General features: G+C 37.7%; 1 protein-coding gene across 3 annotated transcripts in view; it reads right to left on the bottom strand.

Moving 5' to 3' along the window:
• Positions 1 to 6,757, bottom strand: part of AMN1 (antagonist of mitotic exit network 1 homolog) — a 1,021,978-nt gene that overhangs the window by 787,484 nt on the left and 227,737 nt on the right. The gene's annotated exons all lie outside the window — the stretch shown is intronic.

Raw genomic sequence — 6,757 nt, 5'->3', positions numbered from 1 at the left:
CACCTAGCTACCTACTTGCAAAGTTCCACAGACTATCCCACATTAAATACTATAATCCCTCAACCAAGAAATATCAATATCAATTTCTAATAAGTAATCTACATTATGCACTGTACATTCTAAAAAAATCAATTCTTACAAAATGGTGATATCCAGCCTAACCCAGGCCCTGCAAATGTCCTACCTACTGATCTTTATACTTCCAATCCCTCTATCCCACCCAGCCCCATTAAACGTCCCTACTCTCTCCTGATAGCACATCTCAATATCCAAAGCATCAACAGTAAAAAATATCCAAAGTATCAACAGTAAAGTTCCTCATCTCCATTCTCTCTTAGACATATACTCTTTTGACATTTTATGTTTAACAGAAACTTGGTTAAAACCACAGACCCAAGATAATGAGATTATCCCACCAGGATATAATATATTAAGAAATGACTAAACAAAAAGAAAGGGGGGGGGAGTAGCAATTATTTTCAAAGAAGGGCTACAAGTTACTACGTCACCTTATACCCCACCTAAGGACAATAATACAGAAATTCTTATTTCCAAGACTCATCTTAATTCTAATAAATCCATAAATATCGTATGCATTTATATACCTCCTGAAAATAATATTAGCACCTTAGAGGATATTCTTAGCTGGGTCACAGCAACCTTCCCACAAGAAACTTTAACCCTAGGTGACGTCAATATAGATCGGAAGTGCATCAATACTGAGCATCCTACTTCTCATATTAACCTTCATGGTTTCTCTCAGACCATCACCTCCCCAACTAGAATTAACAAACCAAACCAAAAAGAGAGCACCTTAGATTGGATTCTGATTAATAATTACCACCAAACATGCAAAGTAGGTATCTTCCCTGATGATGTAAGTGACCATTGCTTAACCTATATAATTAGGCAAAAAATAGATACCTCCCACCCAACATCATATAGGACTTTACGTTCCAACAAGCATTTTAACCAAGAACTATTTCTGAGCGAACTTAGTGCCTGTAATTGGACTTGTCTAAAAACCCTCCCATTAGAAGAGGCTGTCCAATACTTTAACTCTAAATTCTTAACTATCCTAGACCAACATGCACCTATACATAATATAAGAATTAGGTCAAAATCAGCCCCATGGCTCACCAAAGATACCAGGCAAAAATCCTACTTAGAAATAAAGCCTGGACTAGGTGGCGAACTACCAAAAGCTCATCTGCTCAACATTTAGACAAATAAGAAATGCAACTAAAAAAGCCATACTCTTGGACAAAAAAATGTTTACTACAAAATACAGCAAACACACCAAAATAACCCTCAAAGTTTCTGGGTAAATATCAATAGACTCCTATATCCAGGACACTCCAGTAAACCAACATCAATAGGAGCCAACCATGAGACTCCCATCCAAACTGCTAATGACTAACTCCTTCTTCACAGATGCCATCCAAACTCTAGCCAGTCAGCTATCTCCTGACACCTCTAGCATTCCCACCCCCATAAAAAACACTCTTCCTACCTTCCTATTACAACCTATATCTACTAACTTTATTTTCAAACTCCTAGCAAAACTAAAGCCTTGTACCCCTTCCGCTGACCAAATCCCAGCTGAATACCTGCAAAAAGCAGCCAAAGCAGTTGTTTATCTTGTATCCACACTGATAAACAGAACCATTAAAGAAGGATATATCCCTACCAGTTAGAAAGTCTCACACATTATCCCCCTACACAAAGGTGGCAACTCCAATGAATATTCTAACTACAGACCCATAGCCGTTCTATCCCCTTAGCAAAAATAATGGAAAAATGCATTCACCATAAGCTAATAGGCCATCTAACTCAACACAACTTACTAGCCAAGGGCCAACATGGCTTTAGGCCATTCCATAGTACCACCACTGCCCTCCTATCCTTTACAGACACCATTAATAAAAAACACAATAACAATTTACTCTCTTCAGCACTATTTATTGATCTTTCAAAGGCTTCTGATATGGTAAACCACACATTGCTTTTCAATATTCTCAAATCGCTTTCCCTGGATACTCAATCTATAAAGTGGTTTACTTTCTACCTGAGCAATAGGCAACAAGCAGCGCACTGGGAAAATAATCTATAATCCCACCTGCCAGTCGCACTAAGAGTTCCCCAAGGCTCCATTCTAGGTCCTTTCTTATTTTCAGTTTTTATTAATGATCTCTACTTGGTTATTCCCAATGCAGCTTGTATACAATATGCAGATGACTCGACATTAATCTGCACAGCTAAATATGCTTCTGAACTGCAATGCCAAACCCAGAAAGTATTTAGCATAGTTGAGACATGGTTCTTAAAGCACTGCCTCCTATTAAATCCCAAAAGACAAAGCTCCTGCTCTTTACTCCTACTTGTAGGTCCACACCAATATATATCTCAGTCATTTCTAACAATGGCACCCTCATATACCCAGACTCTACCACCAAACTCCTTGGTATTACAATAGACAACAACCTTAACTTCGACACCCACATTAACAACACTATAAAATCAGTTAACAGAAAAATGGGCTGCCTGTACAGAGTCAAACCCTTCCTTAGTCCAATAGTAAGAACTACCATTGCCCACTCCCATCTAATCTCTACTCTACTCTATGCCTTACCAATATACACTAACCTATCCAAAAAGAAACTTCTCAAACTTGCTACCTCTTATCATAATATTGCCAGATTTGCCACTGGTAAACCCATCAGAACCCATTACTGTCAGAATCGCAAACAACTCGGATGGCTTGAACTTCAAAACCAGCTTCAATTCAATCAACTTACAATTGCCCATAAGGTCATTTACCAGCCAAAAAATACTCAGATACTCTCAGACCTCATAACCCCCTACAAAAATCTTAATGCCTTGCGTTCTTCAAATAAACTCCTAGCTAACATCAGCAAGTCTCACAACATGGCAGGGGACTCTCTATTCTCAAACACAACTGGGAAAAACTGGAACCTTCTACCTATTGAACTTACTTCCCTTCCTAACTTACCACTTTTCAAAAAAAAACTTAAAACCTTCCCCACAACACACTGGCTGTGCCCTTGTACCAACCCTGACTAACCTATCATTAATGCTACTAATATCTTTTCTAGCTGTTTCTCTCTCCGCTAATTTAATCTTCTGTAGTGCAATGGTAAGCATCTAGTAAGAACCTGGATACTATTTTTTAGCCACTAGCATATTTATATTATCTTGCTCTAAACTTTGTATATAGTTTTATAATATTTACTGTTAAATATATAAAATGTCTTCTATAGCTACTTCTTGTTTTCTTTGTAACAATTACTGATTGTCTGTTTGTATCTGTTCTTGGAGCTTTTCTCCCCGGGCCTCCACTGAAAATGGACAAATATCCAGCTAGACTAGCCCGGTCAACAAATGTAAAATAAATAAAAATAAATAAATTTTACAAAAAGCTGCTTCAGGTACTGGCTTTCTTTAACAAATGTGCTGTCTTCACTAACTATGCAGCTTAACCTTACAAATTTCCCTTTCACTATATTCTTCTTCATAAATAATGGGTGTTGGCTGGTGAAATCCAGATAGTTGTTCCGAAAGGTACTCTTTCTGTGGATCAAAGAAGCAAACTTAACGGGCCCTAGGGTCTCTGGAAACAGTAATATCATGAAAGTTAACTACATTACCTATACCCAAAAGGGTGGAGTCAAGGAACCCTATGCTTTGACTCACTCTGGTGAGAAACAATTCCAGCTCAATTTGTGACCCTTTCCACAGAAAAAGATATCTTCTATATAATGTTTATATAGACCAAAAAATTCAAAGCCTTTGAGTCTAGAGAAAATGTCTGCTTCCCAGGAGCTGAGCACCAAATTGGCACCTACGGCTACTCCTTGTAGTTGTTGACAAATTGTACCATTGGAGAAAAAAAAAGTTATTTTCCAGTACTAGTTTCAATAATGTTACATAGGCTCTAATTCTGTGTGTGTGTGTGTGTGTGTGTGTGTGTGTGTGTGTGTGCGGTGGGGAGGGGGGGAGGTCAGAAATCTCTAATAGAATCTAAGCCCTCCTGGTGCAGGATGAAAGTGTAAAGGGCCACAATATCAAGAGTGACGCTGTTGCACTAAGCTGTGAAAGGTGTGCTTTTGTGGATCGCATTAAGGAATTCCGAGGAGTCCTTAAGATAGAACTGGGAACTTTGTACTAGCGGGTTAAGAAAGCTTAAGATAGAACTGGGAACTCTGTACTAGCGGGTTAAGAAAGAAATCAAGAAGTGCTGGGACATACTCAGTTTTTATTTTTTAAGATGCTACAATCTGTCTAAGGGGGGATCAATTGGGTTTTTGTGCATTTTACGAATCCCAAATATTCTCGAAATAAGAGGAGTATGTACTGACATAAAATCTACTTCCCATTCTGTAATAAGTCCCTTATTGTAGAGTTTATAAATAATCTTATCTACTTCCAAGAAATTTTGAGTGACAGTTTCTTAGGGGGGCTACACTGTAATTATCCATATTGGATAGGGATTCTTCCATTTTTGACATAGGTGCTGGTGTCCATAAGGACTATGCCTGCACCCTTGTCTGCCTTCATAATCCTGATATGTGGGTCGTTTTTAAGCTGCCAAAGAGTCTTTTTCTCTGGTGCAGAGAGATTAAACCGTTTGGAATGTGGTTTCTTCTTAAGAGCAGCTCTAATTTCTTTTTCACAAACTCTTGAAAAAATATTGTGGGACTGGTTAAGAGGAGGATTAAAAGTGCTTTTCCTCCTAAGGGGGGCAATCTGAATTCTGACTCGCCACTGCTGGCCTGGCTAGTAACTTCAACAGAATGTGACCTAACAGAATGGTGGTTAACACCTTGTAACATCGTAGCTTCATTGTCTCCCATAAAGTTTTCCAGAAATTTAGAAACCTGACTAGCACCAAAGGAAAGATCATTAAACTCTATATTGTTGAAAATAAAGCTTTGTTTAAAGTTAAGCTTTCTACAAAGCAATTTTAAATCAATAATTACATCAATAACAGATGCTCTTCGGCCTGATATAAAATTGAAACCTTTCTCTAAAATGGAGTAACTATGATGATCTAATTGCAAGTCTGTAAGGTTGAAAATGTCTTTAAGAGGACGGAGCAGGAAAGTTTAAAAGTGTTAGAACCTTCTCCGTCCTCGAGACCGACCCCTGCTTCATCCCCTCCCTCTCCTCCATCCTCTCCCTCTCGGAGTATCTGTGGTTGCCAGGTTGTTTAGCAAGTCGAGGGATAAAAAAAGATTTGGGTTATTAACGTTCACTGGAGTTGCAGGGTTGCTGATCTCTTGTGTGGTGTTCCTGGGAGGATGAATCATTTCTTCAGTGGAGTTTCTAGTCATGCCTTCAAAAGAGCCTTCAGTTTGGTGGCTTGTGAGGTTACTTCATTGTGGTGTTGAATAAACTGGTGTCATTCTTAATCCTGTTGGTGAAAGTGGAGTTTTGTCCTTTTAAAAAACAATGTGAGCAACTTGTGGGGGTGGGGGTCTTGTTTTTAAGCTGTTACGTTTGTTGAGATGACGTGGGTCGGCAGATTTCTGCCTATATTGTTCCAAGTCATGGGCTAACTTCTTTCGCTTTTTCTGGATAGGGGAAGCTGCATGTCTGGGAATTTTTGAGTCAATCCCCATCCATTCATACTTAACCACTTGGAAACAAGGATAGAATCATTAAGTACTTTAATTTCCGTAATCAAATTCTCCATTCTTATCTGATTATGGACTATTAAAGTTTGGAGGACTTTAATACCAGCATCGTTAAAAATCTGACAAAGGGACTGATAAATATCACTGTTTTGGTCAATGCCGTTGGGCAATTTGCTGAAACTCAGCCCTTGCGGAACAATATAATACACTTTGTTAATTGCATTTTTTGCTAATATTTGTGTTCAAGACTACTTAATTTTCTTATGTAAATTCCATTATTTTTTTGTTCACAACCGGTCTCTTAACTAATTGTACTTTTCTGGAGCTTTTGTTCCCTGGGTTTCCACTGAAAACCAGCTTCCTGCCCAGTTGGACACTACCCGGTTAACAAATGTAAATAAATAAATAAAAATATATAAATGCTGAAAGTGTAAAGGAGAATAAAGCGGTAACTAAGAACATATGTTTTGGGAGTGTAATGTGTTGGCAGACTTTAAAAATTCCGTACAGACTACTCTGTCAGAAATATTGGGAAAGCAAAGGAAATTATTATTTGTTTTTTTTTTTGAGCTGGGATATGGAGTATGACTTGCCCAGACATAGTAAGACCTTGTTAAGTTTAATTCTGTTGGCTGCTAAAAAGCAATTACTAGAAAAATGGAAATCAAAGTCTAAACCAACTGTATTTGTAGTAGTAGTAGTGAATTTTGCAACTGAGACAAAATAACTGAAATTAGGATCTTTAGAAAAGGAAAGGGGCAAATTACCCACAAAAAATGGAAATTGTGAGAGCAATACATGCATAATAATGTTCTGGAGGAGTGAGGTTTAAGGGAAGGCAGGAACTGAGCAATTTATGTAACACTGGATTGATGACAATTGTATAAAATAATGTAAGTGATGTTAAATGCTTGTAACTGTGAGCATGTTAACATGGTTTGTTTTCTTTTATATAAATGCATGTTTGCCCATTTCTTAAGTGATAATTCAGTAAATGTTTTAAAAAAACATTACATGTGAGTCTTGTAATCCAACTCCACATGACTTCAAGTTAACAGTTATTTTTATTTATCATACTATGTATGTAATCTGAAATTCAG

This window comes from Protopterus annectens, chromosome 11.part0, assembly GCF_019279795.1.
Source record: "Protopterus annectens isolate FY-2018-M chromosome 11.part0, PAN1.0, whole genome shotgun sequence".
NCBI lineage: Eukaryota > Metazoa > Chordata > Ceratodontiformes > Protopteridae > Protopterus > Protopterus annectens.
This window is presented reverse-complemented; position numbering and strand designations above follow the sequence as displayed.